Source organism: Mesoplodon bidens (assembly GCF_964165515.1).
Source record: "Mesoplodon bidens genome assembly, chromosome: 7".
Classification (NCBI taxonomy): Eukaryota; Metazoa; Chordata; class Mammalia; order Artiodactyla; family Ziphiidae; genus Mesoplodon; species Mesoplodon bidens.
In genome coordinates, this window is record NC_138164.1 from 90,907,420 (window position 1) to 90,922,215 (window position 14,796).

Consider the following 14,796-nt stretch of genomic DNA (forward strand, 5'->3'; position numbering starts at 1 on the left):
CTCAACCCTTCCCCTTTTCTCCCTGACTTCTGGGGCTGATCTCAAAAGGGACATAGACTGAGCAATGTAACACTAAATATGTTCTCCAAGTAGCCTGAAATTTTACTAATTAGACATTTTTACACATTTAGATTCACCTAACATTTTTTCTTTTTTCTTCCAGCTTTATTGACCTATAATTGACATACAGCACTGTATAAGTTTACGGTGTATAGCATAATGATTTGACTTATATACCTCATGAAGTGATTATCAAAGAAAGTTTACTGAACATCCATCATCTCATATAGATACAAAATAAAAGAAAAAAATTTTTTTCCTGGTGGTGAGAACTCTTAGGACTGACTCTCTTAACAACTTTCATATATAACATAGAGCAGTGTTATTATATTCATCATGTTGTACATTACATCCCTAATAGTTATTTGTCTTATAACTGGAAGTTTTTATATTTTGATGATTTTCATCCAAGGTGGTCACCTAACCTTCATGTTGAGCCCACCATATACTGGGTTTGCATAATCTATCTCATTTAATCCTAAACTTCTCTGCAAGATAAGCACTATTATATCAAATTTAAAGATGAGGAAAAAGACCTGGAAAGGTATGAAATGCACCCAGAGTCACACAGTTAACGTAGTAATCTGATTCCTCCTTGCCCAGTCTCCTTTTGCCACTTCCTGGGAGGGTCAGAGGACAAGAAAGGGAGGCTGTATCAGCAGGGCTGCTGGGGGTGAGGGGTTGGGGTGGAGGGCATGAGTCACACTGCATACATCACAAACCTGTATGTTTATTGTGACGCCTTTCAGACATATGGCAGAAAAGTGTGCTGCCTCAACAAAATTGATATAGTAAGACAATTTTCTGACAGATGGAAGCAAAACATCATAAGAAGTGCCTTTTCTAATTCCAACAAAGGCTTTATTTGGGCTATTGGCTGCTTTGACTATTTTGAAACATAAAAATTTAAAGGATGGTTTAAATAGCATGCTTTCCTTAAGATTAAACTTGAATTTACTTGGAGGAATGGATATTTTGGTCAAAGAAAGAAGAAGCGAAGCAGCAATCCCACTCCTTGACATATACCCAGAGAAAACCATAATTCAAAAAGATACAGGACCCCAACATTCATTGCAGCACTATTAGCAATAGCCAGGACATAGAAGCAATGTAAATGTCCATCAACAGAGGAATGGATAAAGAAGATGTGGTATGTATATATATATATATATATATATATATATATATATATATATGTACACACACATACACACACACACAATGGAATATTACTCAGCCATAAAAAAGAACAAAAGAGGGACTTCCCTGGTGGTGCACTGGTTAAGAATCCACCTGCCAATGCAGGGGACATGGGTTTGATCCTTGTTCCAGGGAGATCCCACATGCTGTGGAGCAACTAAGCCCGTGCGCCACAACTACTGAAGTCCGTGCGCCTAGAGCCCATGCTCCGCAACAAGAGAAGCCACCGCAATGAGACACCCATGCACCTCATTGAAGAGTAGACCCTGCTTGCCGCAACTAGAGAAAGCCCGTGCGCAGCAACGAAGACCCAAAGCAGCCAAAAATAAATAAATAAATAAAATAAATTAAAGGAAAAAAAAAGAATGCATTTAGTAAGAAATCTGTGATTTGGGCTAGATGCTTAAGGCCAGACAGCTTAATTACAAATCCAGCTCCATTATTTACTGTGCAAACTTGGACAAGATTCTTCATCTCTCTGTGATTCAATTCCCTCGTCTCTAAAATGAGGATAGTAATAGTTATCCTTTAGTAATTAAAAGCATTCAAAACAGCATCTGGCAAATGGTAGGACTTAAAAAATATTTGTGAGGTGCACTTATATCACTTACGAATAGTATGTTCAATCAAAGCCTTTTGGAGGAGTGAACAGTTAACTTTGACTTTGAAGGGTGGTTGGGATTTCAAAGATGGGAGGGCAACACTGATGATCAATGATGGGAGGGGAACACTGATGACAAATGGCATGAGCATGGAGAAATAAAGGTTATCACTGGGGAAAGAGAAAATCACACCTTGGTAGGGTCACAGGGCATATAGGAAAAATGGAAGAAAAGGTTTTATGGAGTCCAACTGCAATGTCCCTCAACAGCCAAATTAAGAAATACACACATTTTTTAATAGGTGAAACAGTCTGAAGGTTTGTGAGCAGGGAAATGTCAAGATGAGAACAAGATCGATGGTTTATTTTATTTGTCTGTTTTGCATTTCCTTAGTTTAAACATTTTTTTCCCAATATAAAAACTATGCTACTCCATTAAATTGTATCATTAGTACATTTAACTTCTGAGAATTAAACTCCAGAAGCTCTGGAGAGGATGGAAAATGTAAACAGTGTGGGTGCTGGCAGGCCTTTCTTCTCCAGAAGCTGATGCAATGGATTCAATCAAACTTGAAGGAGAATGCAACTAGAGATTATCATACTAAGTGAAGTCAGTCAGAAAGAGAAAGACAAATACCATATGATATCACTTATATGTGGAAGCTAAAATATGACACAAATGAACCTATCTATAGAAATAATGTGCCAAGGATTTTAAGGATTCTTCAACAAAGGAGACATCATTTGGGTGTCAGGTGAGTGGGTGCCTTAGTGTCTTCACCATCCTGGAGGAAGAAATTAAAGATTTAACAGAAAAACTGTAACAAAGTGATTGCTAGACTCCATCTTAAGAAGATGATGAAACTGGAAAAGCTGAAAATGTATTATCTTCATAAATTTTCTTAAGCGCTCTAAGAGGTGAAACACATGAAACATTTACCCTATGACAACCTACAAATAGCAGATCATTAATATGTACATATTATTGTGTAGGGTTATATGCACAAAGCGATGGTTACTATACCTTGGAAATTCACAAATCAAGGTTGAATTTTGCTGTATGAGATTTTCGTGCTGACTATAGTACCAAACTCCCAAATTAAGATGAGATTTGTGAATTTCCAGATTAAGATGAGGTTATTTTTATCTGTATTTAGTGGGAACCTTTTTTTTTTTTTTTTTTTTTATTAAGAAAGGAAACAGATCTACAAAGAGTTACTTGAGTGGGCCTTTCTATCGTGCAAATGTAGGCACCAGTGAGACAATCCAGAAGGAAAGTTTTTTCTGATCCCATCTGCCCATCCCTGAGGCCCAGGTACACAAAGCTGATATCTAGGGAGAAAGTTGATTATTTGCATAAAGTGGCCAGGAGCTCCGAGGAGGGAGGAGACAGAGGCTCCCTGCTGAACCTCTCCCCTCAGAGATTTGTAGCTGGGAGCTCTTTCTCGTTGACTAGGTCCTCCTCTCCCCACTCCCCACCAAGGCAGGAAAGGACACCTAGGATGTAGAGGGAGACAGCAACTACAGCAACAAATCCCCAGTTTCTTTGAGGAACGGGAATGTGGGTTGATGACTCAGGCTCTGTGACAAAATTCCAAGGTTCTTTTGAAGAGGTATCAGCCTCATCCCCTAAGGCTGGGGAGGGCCATTTCTGCATACTGGAACCTATAGGTGCTAAATGAGGAACAAGGGCAGTGATGAACACAAGGTAAGTCGGAGGAGTACTGTCCTCCTTTGGACTAATTTTGGGGTGTGGGGGTTAGGAAAGACCTGAGAGAGAGAGAGAGAGAGAGAGAGAGAGAGGGAGGGGGAGAGGTCTTGGATTTCACATTTGGGTGATCTCAAACAACTGTGACTGTTTGCACTCTGAGTTTATGGAGTGTTTCATACTGTTTACAGAGAAAATTCATTTGTTCATTTTACAAATATTATATTAAGTTACTTTTGTAAGCTTACTGTCTGGGTCAGGGTGAGGAGTAGGTAGAAGAGAAAGAAAACCTATAAAATAGTATCTTAGATCGGGCTAAAACTTAAGGATAAAGATAAGGATAAAAAATGGGGAGTTTATGTATATAGATAGGTGGTTATTGCTGAGGAAGCCTGCATGGAGAAGGGAAATTTGACTAAGGACCTGAAAAGGAGGTGCGTGGATCCTTAGGGAATGTTTCAGGCACCTGAGGTACCTGAATGATCCAGGTACCTGAGAAGGGAAAGTGGCGTCTTTGAGGAATTGTGGGTGGAATGAGGAGACAGAAAGTGGGAGGTGAGCTCCTTGTGGGCCTTATAGACCATTTTAGGTCCATTGTACGTGTTTTTTTAGCTTATACTCTGAATGAGATTGAAAGGAAAATTTGAAAAATACAGAAAAGTGGAAAGAAGTAAAATAGATGGTTTTGACACCAAAGCCTATAGCTTCTTTGACCATGCTGTGTCTCTCCTTAAATCCTTCAATAGCTTCCTTTGCCAGTAGAATGAAGTTCTAGATCCCAGTATGGACCTTGCTTCTCCCTCTACCCTCATCTGCTTCTGATTTATCCTCTCACTCTGACTAAAAACTACCAGTTTCTCAAATTTGTACTCTTTATCACATTTTTTTTCTACATGACTTTTGCATAAATCTTATCTTCTGCCCTCAAGTGTTCTCTCTTTCTTTGGGCTAATTTCTATATCCTTTAGATCTCAACTTTAATTCAACCTGTGTACTTGCACATAGTCCTGTGCTTAGAAAGTCCCCAGGATTGGTTTCACACTCCTCTATCACCAACTTGAAATCCTTAATAATTTTGAACAAGGGGACCCACTTTTTCACTTTGTACTGGGCCCTGTACAGTGTACAGGGTGTATGTATGTAACTGGGCCTGTTGATCATCTACTATGCACCACTGCCTCAGTGCTGAGGATACAATGGAGTACAAAAAAGATGTGCTCTCTACTTTTCATATTGGTGGAAGAGGTAGACATTAATCAAACAACCAGAAAATAAACATAAAATGGCAACTGAGAAAAATGCTACAGAGGAAAGATATATGGAAATTTGGCTTAGTCAGAGAAGTCAGGAGATTCTTCCCTGAGGAAGTGAGCATTTAGTGAGTCCTGGAGGATGAGAAATGAACCAGTCTTTCCATGGCTCCCCCCCCCCACCACATCCCCATTTGATTAGATTATCCTATTCTGTCCCCTCTTTCAACCCTGAACTTTTCTTTTATAATTCCTGTTATTATTACTAATTATTTATATGATAGCCAACTTTCTAGAGAGAATATAAGCTCACAGCGTGTCTCACTTTTCACCACTGTATTCTCAGATCATAGCACAGTGCCTAGTACATAGTACTTAAGCAATATTTTTGAATGAAAAGACTATGATATTTTTTGGTTATCATCCTTTTATTCATAAACTTTTTTAATGTACAATTTAGTAATCTGCATTTTATTTTATTTTGTTATTATTTAAACTATCACAACATTGTTGTTTTTTTAAAAATTTTTATTTATTTTGGCTGCATTGGGTCTTCCTTGCTGGACATGGGCTTTCTCTAGTTGCAGTGTCGTCGTGGAGCACGGGCTCTAGGTGCGCGGGCTTCCGTAGTTGTGGCACACGGGCTCAGTAGTTGTGGCTCGCAGGCTCTAGAGCACAGGCTCCATAGTTGTGGTGCACAGGCTTAGTTGCTCCGCGGAATGTGGGATCTTCCTGGACCAAGGCTTGAACCTGTGTCTGCTGCATTGACAGGCAGATTCTTAACCACTGCACCACCAGGGAAGCAGTAATCTGCATTAAAAAAAAAACTTAACAATGAGAAATTTTCAATTTTTTAAAACAAATTTCATAAACTGGCTAAATCAGGGGCTTTGAAGAATTATCTGGAGGTTGGTGTTCTGAATGTATTGGAGAGGGAGAGATTGGAGGTAAAGAGATTAAGTTAGGAGACAATAGGTATAAAATGGAGGAAGACCTGAACTAATAGTGTTCATTTACTTATTCAGCTATATTTACTAAGGACTTGTTATAAATCAGCTAGTGTATTAGGCATTCACAATACAATTGTAAAAAAAAAAGATGACAGGGTCCCTTCCTGGAACTTACTGTGTCCTGGAACTTACTGTGTATCAGTGACAGGGCTAGAAAGGAAAAAAAAAAAAAAAACTTCCCCTTTTCAGCTTCCTTCATAGATGTAGCAATGCTGTAATAAGGAGAATGGAAGCCTTCCATTAGGGGTGACCCAGAGAAATGTTTTGCAAAAATTCTGGAAGTTTGAAGTTCTAGTGGAATATCTTCCTTGTTTCACTGATAGATTTTTCTATTATTGTAACTTTGAGTCATGTTTTTATCCTTTTTTGGTTCTTTTAACTATTTAAAAAAATCAAAAGTAACTAAATACTAAGTAAAAAGGAATGGCTAATATGCTGCTATCTGAGAGACAGTCAGTGTTTTGTTTTTCTATTTTGGAAACATTTGCAACTGGTTACCCTCCCTAACTTGAAGAAAACTGTTATTCGAAAATGTTATCTTCTACTGCCTCAGGGCATACTATCCTTTTCTCTTTTAAAGGTATTCTTCAGAATACTCTTCTCCCAGTTTGAAAAGCAGCAGGGAGTCAAGGTGTGGAATTAAATATGCAGCAATTTGCCATTCCCTTTAGGCCCTGCCTCAGTTACTGCAATAGAAAACGTCTGGGGATAAATACTTGTGGGGTAGATTTAATCCTCCTAGTGAAGATTATGACGGGAACAAAGAGGGCGCTTCCACTCCTCAGAGAAAGGTGTTCCCAAAAGGTTAAACACTAATTCAGGACAAAAAGAAACGAATATTTAAAAAGATTCACTCTGAATGATACTTAGAAGGTCAGTTGTTTGATAGGGAAGAGAAGGAGCAAGGGAGTGCAGACCAGGGCTTGGCTATATAACCTTGGGTAGGTAACCTAAACTTCTTTGAACTCCTGCTCAACTTAAAGAGTTTGGACCAAGGATCTCAAACGTTCTTTTCATCTCTAAAATTCTATGGTTCTGTGATTCCGTTGAGATGGGCCATTCCGTTGATCTCCTAGTCTCCATGAAGGAGGTAACTAGTCTCTGGGAGTGGAAATGACTACCTTGATGGAGAATTATCAACGCAGAGGTGGGTGAACTTCATATTTACGGGGATTTGGACCATAGAGATGCTCTTGGAAAATTTCCACGCGGGCCTTTTCCCCGTTCTTTAACCTGATTTTACAATTCCCTTGACCCTTTGGGATGGGGGAGCGGGAAGGACCTATTTCAGACTGGGATTGTTCACTTTAAGCATTTCCCCTTATTATTAGACCTTAAAAAAAGAAAGATAGAAAAAAAAAAAGGCAAGAAACAGATCCCAAAGGGGTGGCAGGGGAAACTGATTACGGGATCTCGAAAGGCCTGTAAAATCCGCTTCCGCATTTTCAGCCTTTCTTTGGTGTTAGGATCTTTTTACAATATATATTTTTGGCGGAGTGGGCCTAAGACTGAGGTTCGGAACAGTAAAGGGGGCGCTGGCGTGAGGGAGCTCCGGGTCAGACTCCCGCCGGCCGCCAGGCGGGCTCGAAGCTATCAACACAAGGGCGCGGCCGCGGGCGGGCGGGCCCCGGGGAGGGGCTTCACAGAGGCGCCGCGGGCCGAGCCGAGCGGGGCCGCCCGGGCTCGGCGCGCAGAGCGGCCGGGCGAGCGGTGGCGCTGCGGAGGCGGGACAGAGGCCGGCGGGCGCGGAGGAGGGGCCCGAGAGTGGGGCGGCCGGCGGCAGCCGCCTCCGTGACGACTGCCGGCAGCGCGGCGACCTGAGGAGACCGAGCCGCGGGCCCCGCCGCCGCCGCCGGTCCCTGTTGTCTTCCTTCTCTCTCGGCGGGGGCGTCAGGAATGGGCCCCAACCGCCGCGGGCACCGCACCGCGCGCCGCCCGTAGGCCCCAGCAGTGGGAGGCTGGCCGCCCGACCTCTCACCACCCCTTCGCCCTAGCCAAGCCGTCCCCACCCCAGATCCCCGGGAAGGAAGATGAGGGACACGGGCCCGGCGCTCAGCAGCCAGAGCAGCAGCAGCAGCGGTCGGGGGAGGGTGTTTCGCCGTTTCCTCTCAGCCGCCAGGACAAGATGGCAGCGGCCGCGGAGAGGGGCTGAGCCCGGGCTGGGTGGTGCCGCCTGCTGAAGCGCCTGGCTCCCTGTCCCCGACACGGCCCCGCACCCACCCCGGACATGCTCAGGGCTGCGGCCGCCCGAAGAGGGGAGAGCGCAGGCCTCTAGGAAGGTAAGGGAATAGGGCGAGGGGCGAGGGGCGAGGGGCGTACCCACCCCGGGGCGGGGGGACCGGCTCCACCGGCCGCGCCTGCCTTCGGGGGGGGCCAGCGGGCCCCTCCCCTGGACCCTCGCGGGCCCGACGCCCCCGGAGCGGCCCGCACCCGTTGCGCGTCCTGCACCCCCATCCGCATCCCCTGCGCTCATGCCCCGCGTTTCCGTCCCGGTCCCGGCGGGGTGGCGGGACCAGGCGTCTCCCTTGAGGCCTGGGCGCCCCGGGACCGAGGCCACCGGACGCGGGGGCCGCGCATGGTTCCTGCGCGCGGTGGCGCAGCCTCGGGGAAGCCGCGCTTGGGCTGGGCCAGGCCGGGCGGCCCCCGCCGCCTCCTGCCAGCGTTGCGCAACGGCTCTTCCCAGCAACTGAAGTTTTGTTTAGTCCCACATGGGGCCTCTTCCCTCACCGCAGCCTGGGCCGTCACTACGGAGACCTCTTGTCTTTCATTAAAGGGGAACAAACACAAACGCACGCACGCACGCAACTTGAGCGCCGCGGCCGATGGCTGCGTCCCTGGCTTTGTGGCCCAGTCCCCAGCGTCGCCGAGCGGCGGGTTTGGAGGGTGTCAACTCTGGGGACGTGAGTGCGTGTGATTGTTGGGGAGGAGAAATGTGATCCGCCGCTCCGCGTCCCCCGCCGCGGCCGGAGGAAGGCGTGGCGGCCGCGCGGCGGGTCTGCTGCCGGCGCCTCTCGTTAGGGTGGCGGCCGCCCGTTTTCCTTCGCGGCGCTGGGAGAACTCGCGGAAAGACTTCGGATGAGCGAGAATGTCTGTTGTCCTGTCGGGAGGGAGACGGCTGTTTTAAAATGGTATGTGGTTCTTGGCCGAAGCCTGTTGTTTCCCAATCTTATCTCTGCTTGAGGAATTGCGCTTGAAGGGTGTGTGCGTAAATTACCTTGGACCTGTTACAGAGCAGTCATAACACGTTCAGTCCTTGAACCGTGTTTTCACAACCTCTTGCTGCCCTGTTAGAATTTATTTTTTCACCTGCCGTTCGCTGCTTCTCATTAAAAGGAGCTTCTTTTAGCAACAGTGAAGTTTTTCAGATTATCGTCCAGTTTACAGGGAAAGCTCATGGTTGGTTCTGTTGTCAGCTTTGATGTCTCTTTGGTCTAGGGCCAGAAAAGTTAGCTGGTAAACCAGCCTGTGCCTGTGTTTATGCATACCTTCTAGTAGTTTGGAGATGGGGGTGAATTTTTTTTTTTTTTCTATTTTAGGTATCTGCTTGTTAGGTGTAGCTTCTGAAGTGGAAGGATTTATATTTAAACCATTTCAGTTTATTTCTAAGATTTAATTGCTGGGCGCTCTAAATTTTTGAGAGGTTCTCTTGATCAAATTTTTGATGCAAACTTTTAAACAGGATCTTTTTTTGTCACCCAACCAAAGACATTTTAATACTGCATTCTCATTTGATTTTTCAGAAGCTAGGCATGCCTCACCATATGTTTGATAAGTCTAGATTCTGCTTATGCTTGCAAGTGCGGTGCTAATTTTATACAGTGAGCCATGATAAGATTTTGATAGGTCATGATTAAACTTAGTATTTAAGTAAACAAAATAAGACTGACCTTTTTTTGAAACATAGTTTTTATAGTTTTGTTAGTTACCTTATGTCTTTATATGCCACTTAAGAGAAATTGAAATGTAACCAACCAAATAAAGTTCCTTACTTTTAAATCAACAAGGTATTTCTTGGTATATTTATGGGTGCATTCCTAAAGTACAGGGAACTCTTATTTATGAAATATAATGCTCACCCTGATTGAGGTTTATTTTTCTTTTATTTTTGAAACTTGTTTTTAATTTGTGTTAAGGTAAAGGTGTGCTGATATATTTGATACTTTGGACGTTTCATTGTGCAGTTTTTTTCTTGCATTTATGGGAAAATTGAATAATTTGTTCCTTAATTTTTAATACTCTAGGGACTGTATTTAAAATTTTTTTGTGGAGAGCCTTAGATTAAAACTATGTTTTAGAAAGATAAAATGAGCTTGAAATCTAGAACAGAACCAGCCATTAAATATTTCAGATTTATATTTGGACATTGCTGACTATAGTAGCTAAACATGCATATTAGGCAAGCAGATCATAACATGGTGAGCCAGCCTGAGTCTATTGTCATAATATCTTTTCCATTGAATTTGTCATTATATTGCTTATAAACCAGTCAGTGGCTTCTGGGCATGGAGTTTTAGAGTCACATAAAAGTGGATGGTTTTTATGAGGTAATTCTTCTTGTAAACATGCTTGAAAAGAAGTTTCAGATCATACTATTTTAATTTTTTCGATCTTCTGTCATGGGGTATCATAAAACGGTGCAAATTACAGAGGTAGATTGCTGTAGCTTGTATGGCAGGGCACATAAGTATTTGTTGAATGCAGGTTATTGAAAGCCCCGCCCCCCTTTTTTTTCTTGCAACTTAAAATAGCAACAGCTGTCAAGTGAACTTTTTGATTGAGCTTCGTTTTAAATATTTGATACATCAGTATTGAGGGAATCTATATGTAAGGGTGGAAGAGGAAAATGTAAATTTCAGAGTGCTAAAATGCTGTTTCCCAAGCCTGTTTCACATCCATTGAATGGAATACTTGTTTGCATGTTATTTTCCATTTGAATATTAGAATGACTTATTCTGGTAACTTTTGAAGTTAACTTTCTTAATATGCTTTTCTGATTGTAGCAGTTCACCACTGAGGGTGATGATATAGTACATTAGAATTGCATTATTAGTGGTTAGTTAATTCAGAGGTTTTAAAAATAGTTTCCATATCAACTTTACATACGTTTGAATTTGGAAATGAAAATGACATGGCAATATTTAGATTTAAAGGTATTCCAAGGAACTGTGAAATTTTTCACATTTAAAAATATTCCTCCAGAATTATTCTTGCCTCTTAACTATTAAAGGACATAAAGTAACTTGCTACATGATTATATTGTTGCTGCCAAAAGAAATCTTCATGTATAATTTCTGGGTTTGCAGCTGTCCTAATTTCCTAATATCTGAAGTTGAAACTCCCAGTGTGGTATGTTTAAATTGGAAGTTACTTTTGATGACAAATTCCTAGAACTTTGTTGAAATCAAGGAGCCTGTCAGTGTACTTTATTACTTTTGAAAAGGTGTTCCCTCCCGCCCCCCACCCCCACTTGCTGAAAGCTGTGTCATGGGAAACCCTTTCTGTATGATACATATGTAAGTCTAAATGAATTATTTGAAATGTCCTTACTGGTTCTGGATTCAACTGCTTAAAATACATTTTGTCTAGTACCTTTAAGCATTTAACATAAGTTGAACATAGGGATATAGATTTGGAGTAGAAGTTTTGAATCAGTGGAGGATTTTAGGATAGCCAAAGCACTTATGTGACCGACTTGAGGAAATACAGTCCACTTCTTTTGGTTGGATTGGTATAATTAAGAGTGATTTGGGGGCTTCCCTGGTGGCGCAGTGGTTAAGAATCCACCTGCCAATGCAGGGGACACGGGTTCGAGCCCTGGTCGGGGAGGATCCTACATGCTGCGGAGCAGCTAAGCCCATGAGCCACAACTACTGAGCCTGCGCTCTAGAGCCCATGAGCCACAACTGCTGAGCCCACGCGCGGCATCTACTGAAGCCTGCGTGCTCTAGAGCCCGTGCTCCGCAACAAGAGAAGCCACCACAATGAGAAGCCTGCGCACCGCAACGAAGACCTAACACAGCCAATAAATCAATCAATAAATAAAATTGTTTAAAAAAAAGAGTGGTTTGGGGAAGAACAATTTAATGTTAGTGTGCTGCTTCTGTAGCTTTGTCACAGCTGTTGGCTTGGACTTTATCTTAATCCCTGTTAGGACCAAGCTAGAACAGATATTTAGAGGATGTTTGTTATACATTTTACCTAAATGTTTGTTGAATTAGACCTTGACTGATTTAGCAGATCATGCTGTCCTCCTCAGTTGATACTTGGGCCATGTGTCACTACACAAAGGCAACATATTGCCTAGATTCTGAAGCATACCACTGTATGCTAGGGTGTTAGAGCCTCTGCTCTTACTACTTGTGTGGAAATTAAAAGAACAGGATGAGTATTGGAAATACTATATTTTTAGGGTGGCATTTGTAGTTTGGGGACAGCTAAGTCATTAAACTGATTTACTTTGTGTTTTATATTTAGTAGTTAATGCCAAGTCAATACTTTAGAAAGCTGTCTTATTCTAACAGATAAATCTTTGAAATGAAACAAATCAAGGATAATATTTTTTACCTTAAATGTATTTTCTTTTTACCCAAATAATTCCTCTAATTTTCTGAGAATTTTTCACTGCAAAGGGAGACTGAATGGGAGGGAAGGTAGGGGGACAGATGAGGTAGAAGAAGCTGGGCTGTAGTGGGGGTGACTTAATTGGATTTGGGAGAGTTAGAAATCTGTTTTGATTTAAATGTTCCAGTTGCTAGAAACCAGGGTTCTCTTAAGTTATAAGGTCAGTGAAATATTGTGGTAGCTATTAGCGGGGGCTAATCTTCGTTGCGGTGCGTGGGCTTCTCATTGCGGTGGCTTCTCTTGTGTGGAGCATGGGCTCTGGGTGCGAGGGCTTCGGTAGTTGTGGCATGTGGGCTCAGTAGTTGTGGAGCGTGGGCTCTAGAGCGCAGGCTCCGTAGTTGTGGCACACGGGCTTAGTTGCTTTGCAGCATGTGGGATCTTCCCAGACCAGGGCTCGAACCCGTGTCCCCCGCATTGGCAGGCAGATTCTCAACCACTGTGCCACCAAGGAAGCGCTGTCTTTTCTTTTGAAGATTAGATTTCCAGATACTTTTTCATGTTGCATTTTCTTTGCTGCTTTGTCTTTTTTTTTTCTCCTTAACCAAAAAGGTTACACCTAAAAGAAGTGGAGATTTAGAGAAGCATAAAGAGAAGTATAATACTTTGCTCCTTTGAGCTCTACTTTTTCCTTTAGGTAAGGATCTAAATTGTGAAAGACTGATTATTTAGTATAACTCTTGGTCACATTGAAAATAAAGGATTGCCAGAGGTGGTCAGATAAATTCTTTATTTTATATAATTATTAATGCTGGAGCACCTTTTCTAATTGGAAAAAAATTGTTTAGGCTTGATGGATATTGAAATAATCAAATCAACAAAATATGAGTCACTGTCTCCCCTTTTAAAATTTTGTAGTCATTTATTATAAACTATATATATATATTTTGTTTGTTTGTTTGTTTGCGGTACGCGGGCCTCTCACTGTTGTGGCCTCTCCCGTTGCGGAGCACAGGCTCCGGACGCGCAGGCTTAGCGGCCATGGTTCACAGGCCTAGCCGCTCCACAGCACATGGGATCTTCCCGGACCGGGACACGAACCTGTGTCCCCTGCATCGGCAGGCGGATTCTCAACCATTGCGCCATCAGGGAAGCCCTATTATAAACTATATTTGATTACATATGGCTTACCAAGAAAATTGTCTTTAGAACTTGATAGAAAATATAAAACTTGGCTGCATTTGACTAGCCAGTTATTCCCTTTTAGAAATTAAAAAAAGTATTTGATTTACTAAAAACATTAATATTAGTTTTAAATTCAACTTCTTCCTACTTTGTTGTATATTATTCATAAATTAAACAACCTGTTGCAGTTTTTAAAAAACAGAATAGTAAACTTCGCAGAAAATAACTTGCTTAGAAAATGTTTTCTCCCCTATAAAGCAATTCTTTTAAAGGCGTAAAAATTTCATTTGTGTCTATTTTGACTGTGTGTTATCTGTTTAATAATACAATAAGAGTCTTGTAGGTTTGGTAAACTATACTACTTTAGATAAATAATGCTACAGTCTTAAATAGTTAATAAGTCAGATGGACTGATAACATATTGAAAATTGAACCTGACTTTCTACAGATATTTTTTAAGAGTATAATTTAATACTTCTGAGGGCTTTAAATCTGTAATTTATTACAACTTTTATTGAGATTAAATAGGGTACAGTGACTTAAAATCACAATGAAAATTACAGGTTATATGCTAGATAACCTATTGCAGTGATGCTACGCTTCACTACATTCTCAAAACAAAAGAAAACAAACACGTTTTGAGCCAACTTGTAATCAATTTCATCGGAGACAGTACAAGTATCTCTATAGCATATTAGTTGTAGTTTTGTATTTTAAGTTAGATAAGAATAGTATTGGGTTCAAAAGTATTAGCTTTTTAATCTGGTTAGTATGCTTTAAATATTTTTTTGTAGCTGGATCACAGACTCTGACCGCAAATAAATGAATTTTATTATGGCAGGTAAAACAATGATAAAATAAGTGTTTGAAAACTATTTTATCTAATTTGAGTGCCCATTAAGTGCAAGGTGTACTGTGCTGTGAATGAAGAGAGTAAGACATGATGATCCCTGCTTTGAGGAAGTAAATTTTATTTTTACCAGTTATTTTTACCAGTTTAGTAGTATAATTGCCTTATAGAGACATGCTGTATGTTAATTTAAATGAAGGAGTTGGTCATTTCTCAAATATGATTAATCTAGTTCTCTTGGTCTCTCAGGGTTTTTCCTTCTGGACATGCACAATTCTTGCATTGCCTGAGAAAGTTGTTAAGGTTTGCCTTTTCTAATTATATTATTACCTTCTCAGTTTGGAGTACAGAGATCTCCAAACCTCTCTTATGCC

At 41.7% G+C, this 14,796-nt stretch overlaps 1 protein-coding gene across 4 annotated transcripts in view; it reads left to right on the forward strand.

Moving 5' to 3' along the window:
• The first annotated feature begins 7,506 nt into the window (after positions 1-7,506).
• Positions 7,507-14,796, forward strand: part of HIPK3 (homeodomain interacting protein kinase 3) — a 96,718-nt gene continuing 89,428 nt past the window's right edge. For 2 of the 4 annotated variants that reach the window (XM_081238967.1, XM_081238965.1), the window contains exon 1: positions 7,508-8,108. The gene's annotated coding sequence lies outside the window, so the exon portion shown is untranslated. Of the gene's footprint in view, positions 8,109-8,862; positions 8,958-14,796 lie in introns of those variants that run through there. The other 2 variants (XM_081238964.1, XM_081238966.1) reach the window with 2 other exon arrangements.